Below are 12,601 nucleotides of genomic sequence, written 5' to 3' on the forward strand. Positions count from 1 at the left end.
AACAGCTATTTCTGGTGTGCATTTAGAAGGCTTCCGATTGGCGGTGGGAGTGGGCTTCGGAGGGTGCCTGGCGGCCTCTCGTCCGGAGTCCGGCGGCAGCAGCGACTTGCATCGAGGTTCATCAGGCCTCAGGAACTGCCTCGGTGTTTCAACTCCCTTCGTGGGTCTCTGTTCTGGGCGTTTCAGGTGTGGACTTCCGGACACGACCTGCTTTGACGAAGGTCCTGCAGCAACGGCGTGTTCCTCTGCTCCAGTAGGTGCCGCAGTTCCCAGTGACTTCCGACTAGCCTTGGACAATGCGGTATGATTTCGCGGCTCTTCCCGTCCCCTCGTCGCCACCTTCAACCCTACTTGGGAGGATTGCCGTCTGCTTCCGGTGGCTGAAGGCATCAAGCGATTGCCATGCTGCGCCGCGGCTTCGCCCATGACGTCTTTTTGGACAGAACGCCTTTTAGCGATCGGTGGACGATTTCCAATAGCCTCCCCCGGTGACAAGTGCTTCGACGGCGTTCGGCTTGAAGCGGACTTGGCGGGATGGCAGCTTGGCTTCATGATGCTTGGCTGAAGAGCGTTTGCGAACGGCGCTCTAACACGGCTGCGCGCGCCTGTCCCTCGTCGTCGTTCTCTTCTTGATACAAGGATGCGCCACAACAAGGGTGGGATTCCTGAAAAAGTTTCTATAATCTCTCTTCAGTGTCGAACGATTAGAAAGTGCTTAGTATGTAACGAAGACTCTGAAAAACAAACTTCCGCCTTCTATAGCTGTCATTCTTGTCTCGTGGTTGTATATATAGGTCATGGACAGCAGGAGGGCAACCTGGCGTAGCATTCAAACGAGCTTCATTTCATCAGCCAACTTTTTTTTTTATTTATTTGACCACACCCTTCATCCGTCATAACATTCCTTTTATGCCCTGAGGCAATAAACATCGCCTCCCCCCTCCCCCCCCCCCCCAAAAAAAAGAACGAGCTCTTTCAAATCGAAATCTGTACTGGCCTCTTCGCGCCAAGGTCATCGGCGCCGGGAAGTTGTTGGTGTTGTTGCCTTCGCAATTATGGTACGTACCCACAATGGAGATTGGCCGTGATCAGGCGATGATTTGGTAGATTGCATGTGGTAAAAATTAAATACAAGAAATTTGAGCAACTCCGTTTCCGTGACAGAGATGGTTGAAGGTGGTAGGCCTACGCTGCTTTAATTTGCGAGATATAAAGAGCAAAAGAATAGGAAAACATAAAAATGACTAACAAAAAGCGAATGTCAAAATTAAAGGATGAATGGTTATAACAACAGGTAATGAAAGAAGTCTTGATTCTAGGAAAAAATTTTGTATGGCCGAGCAAACATTCCCAATGGTACGTTCCAGCATAGAAGCATCAAGAGATCGAATAACAGCAGATGATAGGTGTCAACTACGTTTCTGGATTTATTTATTTATTTATTTATTTATTTATTTATTTATTTATTTATTTATTTATTTATTTATTTATTTATTTATTTATTTATTTATTTATTTATTTATTTATTTATTTATTTATTTATTTATTTGTTTATTAAAACACACTTTTAATTCTGGCATCTCGCCCACCACAGTCACGGCGGTCGAGGCGGGTGCTGGTTTGATTGTCTGACATCTGCCATAAAGCTTGGCTCTGGGTCCTGAATCAACAAACTCTCCGAGCTTGTCCCAGAGCATAGCGACGGCCGCGTTTTCGAGAGACAGCGGAAGACCCAGTCGATGTAGCTGGCTGGGCGGATGGCAATTTCAGCGAGAGTCCTGATTCGAATGTCAGAATACTCATGACAGTCCCATATGGGCAGCGGTCGCTGGACTTCGGCAGTAATGGCACATCTCGTCTTCAGGATGGTTGTGAAATCATTTTTGCTTCAGTAACGGGGTTAACGAAGTGTTAGTTGCGAGGCGGCGGACTAATGTCTGCGTGGCCCTTGATAACTCCACCGGCATAGCGCAGGCGCTCATGCCTTACGACGTCGCGATTGCTTTGAAGGTGGAGGGTTCCAACGGGCAGGTTTTGGTATCCGCTATGGTGGAAAGTGCGTTCGGCGTGGTTGAAATTTTGCATGCATATAGCTGCTCGCGCATCGCTGTTGGCCCACTGGTTGCCTTCAATGCCTGAGTGTGCAGCCACCCAAGAAATCGTCACTCTAATGTTTAGCTTCAGATTTAGGTCATCAAATGTCGCTAATAAATCACCGGCTATTTTAGGGTACGTTGACGGACTCGAGGTCACTCGTCTGCAGACTTCATACGCGCGAGACGAGTCCGTGAAGAGAAATAGTATGCGTGCCTTCTTCAGCCCTTCTAAATTAGCGCACATGTACCCAGCACAATACAATCCAAATTGTAAACACTGCGGCGAAATAGCAGGATACGATCACATATTATGAAGCTGCAAAAAAAGCGCCGGCACCAGCGGACCTACTACCAGTCCCTTCTTTTGAGCGGTGGGAGGCTATACTGGCCAGCTCAGACCCGTTAACGCAAGTTCGGGCTACTGAGTGGGCTCAAAAGGTCGCCGAGAGCAACGGACTTGAGGCCATCTAAGTGTAGCGCCCACAAATCGCTCACTGCTGACAATAAATGTTTTCCAATCCAATCCAGTGTGCTTGGAACCATATTCGTTTCTAGAATGCCACTTCTAACTGCCCCCTCCTGACAAAACTCTGCCGGGAAAAAGGAAAAAGAAACGTTCTATTGTTTCTGGCTCAGTACGCTATGGGCATTCAGGGGAGGTTGCGAGACCGGACCTGTAGAAGTAAAAAATTTAACTGCGAAACACAACAAAGTCTCGTGAAGGAAGCTTCAAGTTTTCGAGACCACTAGGCTTTACACTTCCAAGGAGACAGGTGTTGAAAATCATCCAATTAATTAGGCGCTCAGGTGCCAAGTTCTCGCCTTCAAATATACAGCAGTGCGCCTCATGAATGCGCATGTAGGAAAGGGTGCAACGATTGGACCACTCTGAGCTGCTTTCGCTAAAGCATCAGCAGCTTCATTGGAAGTAAGTCCCCTGTGTCCAGAGGATCCTAAACAATCCGAATAGATTGGACACGAGGAGGGATGAGAAACCTAAATATGCAAAATAACTGCGACTCATAGGGAAGTGCGTAAAGAGACTGAATCCTTACATAATTATTAAAACTGCGGAAAAAGAGTTGGCCATCTTGCGCAGAGCAAGGAACACTGGTACTTTGACATCACGTGCGGCGCGAGGAGCAGTAGCGCCAGTTTCCGCTTCACTTCTCCTTCACACACATGGCAAGCTTTATTTGTACGGGGACCGAGTTTTGTACCTAAATCAGGCAAGATGGTGCTGGCGTGGCTTTCGACGTAGGATTGGGTCGACTGAGTATTGGGCGGCTGGTCCTTTTTATTGCGCGATAGCAATACTGAGCCAGGTTTCGAGGAGCCGTCGCGAATCCCGGGCGGACGCCACACACTTGACCTTGAACAGCCGAGGAGGATGAGGAGGCGCAGGAGAAGCAGAAGAAGGCTGGTAACACGCTCTCGCGTCAAACTCTTAAAGGATGAGCTTAAGTGTCTCCAATAATGTAGCACCTTACACTGATAGGGCATGATAGGGGAATAATGTAGCAGGCAAAAGAAGCTTCCGCCATTCCTCTTGCAATTCGAATAGGGTTAACGAGAGCTAAACAACAACTAATTTTTTTACTGAGGTCCGGGGAATCAGTGCAGTGTTTTTGGTACAGGTTTCTGTGCATTTAACATTTGTGCTTATAACTGGTGCTATTGAAAGCGCAGGCTCACAGTCGGAAATGAGATCGCAGCTTTCCGAGTGACAGATTTATATATGTCGCACTGTATTCACGCCGTCGAATCGTTGTGCGTCATACGGTGAAGTGTAGACCATAGAACATTAATCGCTTGCCAGAGGTATGCTCCTGAGGTAAGAAATTATTTGGAAATTCCTCTCGTTCGCTTAGTACTGCCCTTTACTATTCCAGTCCTCCTCTCCTTTGTTGCAACCGACAGAGAGCATGCCCTAAAACCGATGTGTGAGTTATTTCTTACTCCACATCTATAATATTGCGACCGAATTATTTGTCGCTTCGCCAGAGTTTTGAAAAGCAATATACTCACCTGCCTCAAGGATTCATTGTAGTGTACGTGGATGCAAGCATGCAAGGCTGTGAAGCTAAAACATCAGTCTACTGTCCATGAAGACCTAGCCTGAATCAGACCTCTACGTTCCAGTTTTCGGAACGACTTACATCTTTCTGCGTTGAGCTCATGGCAGTTCAGGAGGCACTCTGCTTCGTGGCTACCATAACCATGCTCCCTGTGGCCCACATTTCCATCCGCACTGACGCACTTCAAGCAGTTCGTTTGCTCCGACATGTCAGCCGTTGCCCTAAAATTTGCCAAGACACCCACCAGCTTGCGGCGCGCATCCCGCAGTGGGTCCCACCAGGACCTGCTGCCTTCACAAAGTCAAGCAGATTTAGTGACCCGTCTCGTGAACCAAGGCACATCAAAGCCACGGCTCCTTGAAGTGGACGACGCTACCCTCCTTTTATCATGAAAGGAACACCTCCGGTGCCGCGCACGTACACTTATCCCTCCGTGTGCGGTATCCCTTCCCAGCGGTCTCAACCGTGCAGAGGAAGTTGCGTCTAGGAGGATCCGGGTCGGTGTTGCCCTCACACCAGCTGTCACTAGGACGTGGTCATACTTCCGACACTTATATCCCCGCCCAGGATGCCCGATCTGTAAAAACGAAGATGTTGAGGCCGACATTCACCACTTGCTGTGGGACTGCCCAGCACTGAAGCCAACACGAATCCGGCACCTGAGGATAGCTGGCCGTTCAACAACCAATCCTGCCTCATATATCGCTTGGACGCAGGGACCTCATCATCGCTCACTCCTGGACTTCATAAAATCAGCCAACCTATTTCCATTCATTTAATCATTTATTCATCCTTCATCTGATAATACCCTACCGATGCCCCGAGGCAAAAATATCGTTAAAAATACTTTTTTTTGTGCTTTTCTCTTTCTGGATTATACTTTCATTTACAATTTTTTTATTTCATTTCTTCTTTTATTGGTCACTATTCCAACCACCTCAAACTTTTTTCCCAAATCGTTAGAGTCACACTAATTCTAAATTAATAAATTATATATCATACAATCTAAGTCAGGATCATGTATTAGTTCTTACACATGCACGGTACTCTGGCCAATTCCCCGCTATGGGTATGTGCGATATGCACAGAGGCGAGAAGAAGAAGCAAGGGATCCCGTGATATGGAAGAGGCGAAGACGAGGTTTGATTTCCACCTCGCGAGCCAGCCCCTGCCTTTGTTCGGTCTGACTTCAACACTCGAACTGTTCGGTTCCTGGAACCCCGTTGCCTCTTCCTGCTCGACTCCCCGTTGGCCGTCTGACGATCGAACAACGCCTGTGCTTGGCTTAGTCCCACCACCTGTCTCAGCCGACGTCCGCCCAACCTTGCTTGAGCTGCCCACCTAACGTGAACCTGCCTTATCGCCGCACTTGTTTGGACTCCTTCCAGGTAACGGTCTCGGAGTAGGCTTAGCTGCTGCCGCTTTCCCGGGCTCTCGTTGCAGACACTGCTGCCACACCTGCACACTTCAGTGGAGAGAAACAGCCCACGTACTACCTTTAGCTATTTTCGAGGGAGAAGCATATACTGAAATTTTATCTGGGGCCTCCTCTATCCATCGTTGCCCCTACAGAGTATGGCGGGAGAGAAGAATGTAGAGAACGTAACTGTGAGAATACGAGGGAAAGCTGATGTCACGCTGACATTTCAGGATCATATTTGAGCGATTTTAGCGATGGTGTGGGCAATTTATCTGTGGTTCCTGGTGACGATGTGATTAACGCTTAACTTAAATAATATGTGGGCAGCTGGGTCTTGTTAAACATTTTAAATGACCTGAAGAAACATTCCTTGGCAGAGGATGATGCGCCGTGATTTTCGAAGGTGGACGTGCGTTCGCCATGTAAATCGGTGTTTTAGTTTAGTAGGAAACAAACCGACCAAAATAGCTTCGCTCAGACCTCTATAATTTCTTTCTTTCTTTCTTTCTTTCTTTCTTTCTTTCTTTCTTTCTTTCTTTCTTTCTTTCTTTCTTTCTTTCTTTCTTTCTTTCTTTCTTTCTTTCTTTCTTTCTTTCTTTCTTTCTTTCTTTCTTTCTTTCTTTCTTTCTTTCTTTCTTTCTTTCTTTCAGTGGTGTCATTAGGATTCCATCGGGCATTGCGCAAGAGCATTGACCTGCCGTCCACTGCCTTAAGAACTTGACAAAGCAAACCAAAACAACCATGGGTGAGTATCGCTGCCCCGATTTAGGACCAAGTGCAGAATTTGTTGGGGCACCCCGGTGCTACTTTAGAAAGACGAGCTTGTCACTAGCGTGCATTGACTGCGGACACGTAGTAAAGCGATTGATTGTACCGGTTACTTTTCGTCTTTGAAATATTTGCCTGACGCCCGGGCACCAGCGCTACTAGCAAGAATTAAGACTCACACGAATCGTAGCTAGCAAATTTATCGTTGAAATGTGTTTCAAGTATATATTAATCAAATAGCTATCTGCAGTTTGTCAGGACGTAGAGATGTGCCTTCAAAGTAAGCTAATTGGCACTTGAAAATGATCCGATAAAAGAAAGAGCTCTCCGGAGTCATTCTCAGCAGGAAAGACTGTAAATAAGCGGCCGTGTGCATCCCGTTACCAATAACGGCTTTAGGAGGAAGAGATGTCGGAGGTCATTGCAACCAGGCATGAAAAGGGAATTGCGTCGCCAGTAGTATTTTTCGGAAGGTTCAATATGCTGCAGCAAAAACTTTAAATATAGAGTAAAACGGCTGATATCGTAAAAATCAAAATCAACAGAGTGAAACATTTAGCCACGCGGTTGCGAGTTTTATGCAGTTCTCAGTGCTGAGCGAATTGACAAAAGAACTTCCAGAATTTTCCCGTGCTGATGCGGAGGATTTGTTGCGGCCTATGCCCGAACGTCTACGGACACTAAGCGCTTTCCGCGCACAGTCATATCCGCACATTTTGTTCACCGCATACAAATGGAGACGCCAGAATACGCTGGTGAGCAAGTTCGTTCATTACGATGGGAATGTATGTTGCGCGAAGAAGCAAACACAGGAGTACATCAGAACGCGTCAAAGGCAAGCTTTCAAATGAGGTTTACCCGAAAGGAATGCAGCCTCACATATTTTTGCCAGCACAGGCTCAAAACTGCGTGAAAAGCAGGTGTAACAAAAGGGAACAGAGAATTCATGACAGCGTGCCTTCGAGAAAATTCATTTCACTATTGTAAACTTTGGTTGACGCCACAAAGATAGTCTAGGCCTTTTTTATTGATGCAATATGCTTACAGAATTTGTTGTGCTGTTTTGTCGTTGCACTGGCGTGGGGTCATCGCTTCATTAAGCAAGCGCTTTCATATGTGGCAGGCAATGTTTTGGCAGCTGTCGTAAATCTCGTTTTAAAGTTAACCTTCAATGCTTTTCGCACTTGTCTGGTACTTTCTTTTCGTGTCATTGTGATACCTTCCCAATCAATAACTTCAGTTTGGCCGTGATCAAGACAGCATGCGCGAGAAAAGGCGAAAAGGCAGGGAGGAGGGGGGTTGATCCACCCCTCAGAAAATGTCGAGGGATGTTCTGAGTCTGGCCCTTAATTACCCTCTGTTCTCTCTCCCCCCTCCCCTTCCCCAACCTTCCAGGCTAAGCCCTTTGCGGCGTGGCTGTGCCGCTTGAATACTATCATAACCACGCGCACGCACAAAATACGTCCCACATCTTGAAAGTACAAGCTCAGAGTTCTTTATTCAGGTAGAGACTGCAGTTTAGTTCAGTTTTTGGCTGTCAAAGAAGGGATGATGAGTTCGAATTTCATCATTGTTTCTAAACGTCACATCGCTAGTAGAGCAAAATAAGAGGTGCCTTGTTCAGTGATAATCACGGTTTGAATAAACGAAATTGCATTGGACGTTTACAGCTGCGCAATTTCTTTCCTCTTTCTCTCAGGTGAGATGTCAGAAATGTCGCAGATGTCCGAGATGTCTGGTAAGTTGCACCGTTCCTGCGTCCACCTTAATTGGGCACTCCCCTTCCGCATTATTGTATGGGAGTATTACTCGTGAAATCGTTTAGGTCTCCTTGGCAAACTCAGGCGAATATAACTCTAACCCGACGACATGAATTCGAACGTGTTCCGGAATTTATCTCAAACATTCCCATTTTTTTCTACTGGGTCTACAGGCAGAAAAAATTAATAACTTGCAATGCTTATTTACAAGCGATACTTAAACCGCACCGACGGAAAACTGCACGTTGTCGCTCTTCGACGCTTTACAGTAGCTGATCTCTTCGCAACCTGCAGGAGACGCGTTCTGGTTGGCAGGGCCACGAGATGAGTGCTGAAAGTCAGGGCCATCGTCATGCTCTATCAGTTCACTAAGCGCTTCTGGGCGCTCATCTACAAACCACACTGCCTCCTATAGGGCATCAAAATGTGCGTATTGAGTCAGGAGTTAAACACCGCCATCTATGCGACTACCACGTCATCTTACAGCCGCAGGCAAAGGTTAAACGGTGGCCAAGCCCGGTGGTAATGTCGATAACAGAAAGAATATTGCAGCAGTACCAACAGTGGTTACAGCGTTCGACTACTGTGCCCAAGGACGCGGGATCGAATCCCGGCATCGGCGGCCGCTTTTCGATGGAAGCGAAAAGCTAGGCGCCCGTGTGCTGTGCGATGTCAGTGCACGTTAAAGAACCCCAGGTGGTCGAAATTTCCGGAGTCCTCTACTACGGCGTCTCTCAAAGCCTGAGTCGCTTTGGGACGTTAAACCCCACAAACCAAACCAAAACAAACCGACCAAAATACCCTACGGAGCACCTCTGCGTGATGCTAGGTAAAGTGCCAAAGTGGCGTAAAAGAACGTTGCTCAGCTGAGAAAAGTGGCGGATACTGTTCACGGCGTAGAAGCCACTGTCTAACTGAAGGGAGGAAACTGAGTGGACTCAGCAGCCAGTGGGAACGGAAGACAAGCTACCGGCATCTATTAGACATGTGAGAATGCAATGCGCTTATGAAGTTCTGCGTTTCCCGCTTTTACTTGCTTTAGCGCATTTAGGAAGATTAATGTTTGTATGCGGCTAACTCGAAGTGTCCATTAAAACCTCTAATAAATGTTTGTCATGTCTGGGCTAAAACGCAGCGCGTCTGCCTCCTGTAATAAGTCTACTTCATTAACTGGGAAAGTTATATCATCTTCTAAGGTTGTTTAGACATGTCCGACCTAAAAAAAAAAAAAACACATCGGAGAATGCAGCTTTCTATATCACTCACAGGAGCCAATTACCAATCAATAAAGCCCAACACGTTTCTCCAATATGAGAAGTAACTCTTTACGGACACATAAACAATGATGTTAAGTCGATCAGTAACGATTCTCTTCAAACAGCCACTTGAAGAGCTCATAGTATTTAAAATGACGAGCTTCAAAGTTTTTAAAGGTAACGAAAAAGAAAACCGCACTTATGAAGCCAGTGAAGAAAAGTGGCTGCTTTTTCGCTTGCATGCCTGTCTCTCCAAGCTTGCTAATGGCGTCATTAGCGGCCTTCTTTCTCATAGAACGTTCTACGCTCTTCAATAGCACGTCATCGGGAATAATGCAAATGCAGTCGGCTGTCAGAAGGCACTCGTGTAGGTTGTGCGATATGACTGCCTTTCGGCCAGAAGTTCGCCAACAATACTCTGCCGCTGCATCTAGGATTTTATACATTTAAAGTAAAATAAACCTCTTGGTCGCAGTCGCTTGCTCTATGCCGCTCCGAGGTATTCGGTGACTCGCGTTGAACGCAGAACACAAATTCCGTGTGACGGCACTACGTGACTTTGTGCCCGATTTAGACGTCAGTTTTTGCACTGAAATGCTTATTTTAACCTACCACATTACCATCACTCAGTTCACCATGCCGCATTGCAATTAGGCTCCGCTGCTCAAAATGATGGAGACAAAGCCATGCTGTCTCCAAATTCATATGATGTCGGAATTCTAATAGTATCGCGCACTTTTCTTTTTTCAGGCACGTCTGAAATGAGCGTTGGCTCTAGTAAGTAGTTCGAGAAAAATTGCCTTCCTAGTTATCACTTATATCGCAATTGTTCCGTATCTACACCGCCCGTAGAATGCGTCACATTATCACAAGCATTACAAGGCTCTACCAGACGCGCTTGCTTTCTGAGATGCGTCTTCTGAAGCCACAAACTTACAAAAGGAGAACAGCCGCAAATCTCTGCATAAGGTTCCGTGGCATAGCTACTTCAAGGAAGACCCAAATGAGGAAGTAGAGTTCTGATAAATAACAGGCTCTAAACTAGTAAAATGTATACAGAAATTAGAGAACAATATACCCCGAATTCTCTAATCAGATACCAGAAATAATGAGGCTGTCGAATTTCAGAAGTTGTGGCGGAAATTAGCAACTCGTGACAGCAAAACTCACTTCAGCCTTCTTGCAAAAGGCTGGCGTGCTTCGTCTAACAGAGCGACCATGGCTGTCGTCACTTTGAAAAGAAATGTTTGGTGTCCGCTTTACTCTTCTGCATGCTATGGTTGCCTTTGATCTCACACTGTGTGACTTTTTTTTTTCCAGGCAGCACAGCAGGAGGCGAGGGGTGAGTATGCTAGTTTTTAATCAAGGTGACGCAGTCTGTCCTAAAGTGCCTCAACAATCACTCCTCACTACTTCTCTCTCGCCAAGTTGGCTACCTATTCTCTGACAGAATTGGCATATCGGTTCATTCTCCGCGATTTTGTCATGAACTATCCTCAGAGGTATTTCGAACTGGGCGAAATGGATAAGGTAAGGAAGACGTATCGTGTACAAAAGGTCCCTCCTGTAATGTGTGAGACGATATGAATGCACCTTACCACTCATCAGTCGGCCGACTCGAATACCTCGGCGAACACCTTGGCGTCGTCTATATTTCATTAGTTGTGCTTGTATATGAAACAATCAAAGAATAACGTAGTCATATTGAGGCTGAATGAATTTATCGCTGCTTTCAAATGGGCTGCAAAGTGCACTCATTGAAAACAGCACTTTCATAAGCAGGTCACAGATAGGTGTCTTATATTCGGCTAGTTTTGCTAAATGCGATGACACCAAAATGAGTTGCACGAGGCCGTAATATCCCTGCGTCGCAATTCATGTCTCCTTTCATGTTTTTCAATGCTGTCCCCGGAGAAACTGTCCAACGTTTAGGCCTATGATTTCATAAGGAAATTAGTATTTTGCTGATGAAAAGCAACATGGCCAATATGAGGCAGGGAATCGATTTTTATCATGCAAAAATTTTTAGAAGTGCGTTTTTTATTGAAAGAGAAGTTCACGAAATTTGGAACTGCCCAATCACTTCCCACAAATATGTTCATAACAATATCGCAATATTCCACAGTCGCTTTACTATTATTGCGGTTAAGACACTTGAGTTGATGAACCCAAAGGACACCGGTTAAAATCGTGCGCGCGGCTACGCATTCCGAGAGAGGGCTACGCGATGTGAGTGCACGCTAAGAAAGCCCGACGTGGTTTAAATTGCCGGAGCCCTCCACTACTGTGCCACTCATACCCTGAGTTAGTTTGGAATGTTAAACGCAGCCATTATTGTCCAAAATGCGCAGTGTTGCTATATCAGCCTTATCTGCCCTGTACATGTACATGTACATTTTTATTGTAGTTATATTACTTAGCGTCCCAATAGTTAGACTACTTCCATCAATATGCTCGTAAAAGTATTTTACGATATTGGCCACGCGGAGTGAAAAATGACGTGTTCGGCGATTCTCTCTCGTAAGCGCTTTGATTCCGGATCGCTCGATTACTTAGCTTTTGACGCAAGGTGGTGCCTGATTTGATTTTTCCGTTCGTGAAGAGCTTATACTGATTTGAAGCTTCTGGAATAGAGTTGATGAGAGTTTTTTTTCTTTTTAGCCTAAACTGGTAATGAGGTTTGAGCTGTAAAGCAACCTCAATTCCTCCCTACACGATCCCGTGTGCTTTTGCGAAATTGAGCGAACTGTTTTCACTGACGGGTGACCACCGGCTTCGCATGCGCTGCAGTGACGACAAGAATTACATGGTTCCGATCGTCGGATGCTGCATTCTGTTGTTAGCCATTGCTGGAATCGCCTACGTTTTGAGCCCCACAGCCCCTGGTGAGTATGCGGAGGGAGATGGTCGTGACTAGCACACTTGCTCTACAACATTTTTACAGCCTGCCAGTACGATTTGTAATGTTAGCTCAATTAAGGAGGACCTTTCTCGTACAGCGGTGATGTATACCACCGGGGAGGGAAGTACCGATTGCAAGAAAAAAAATTCCCTGCTATCATAAGTGGAATTCTTAAAGTAAAAGATAGGGCGGCGGCAGAACGACGAGAGTCTCGTGCCGTTTTCAGGCGCCATAGTATCATAATGTGTAAAGTCAAACGCGCCTGATTATACGAAGTGGTTATCGCTGTGCAGTATGATCGCGTGTCATAAAGCTCAGCTG

Source organism: Amblyomma maculatum, chromosome 10 (assembly GCF_055883805.1).
Source record: "Amblyomma maculatum isolate TAMU_Amacu chromosome 10, ASM5588380v1, whole genome shotgun sequence".
Classification (NCBI taxonomy): domain Eukaryota; kingdom Metazoa; phylum Arthropoda; class Arachnida; order Ixodida; family Ixodidae; genus Amblyomma; species Amblyomma maculatum.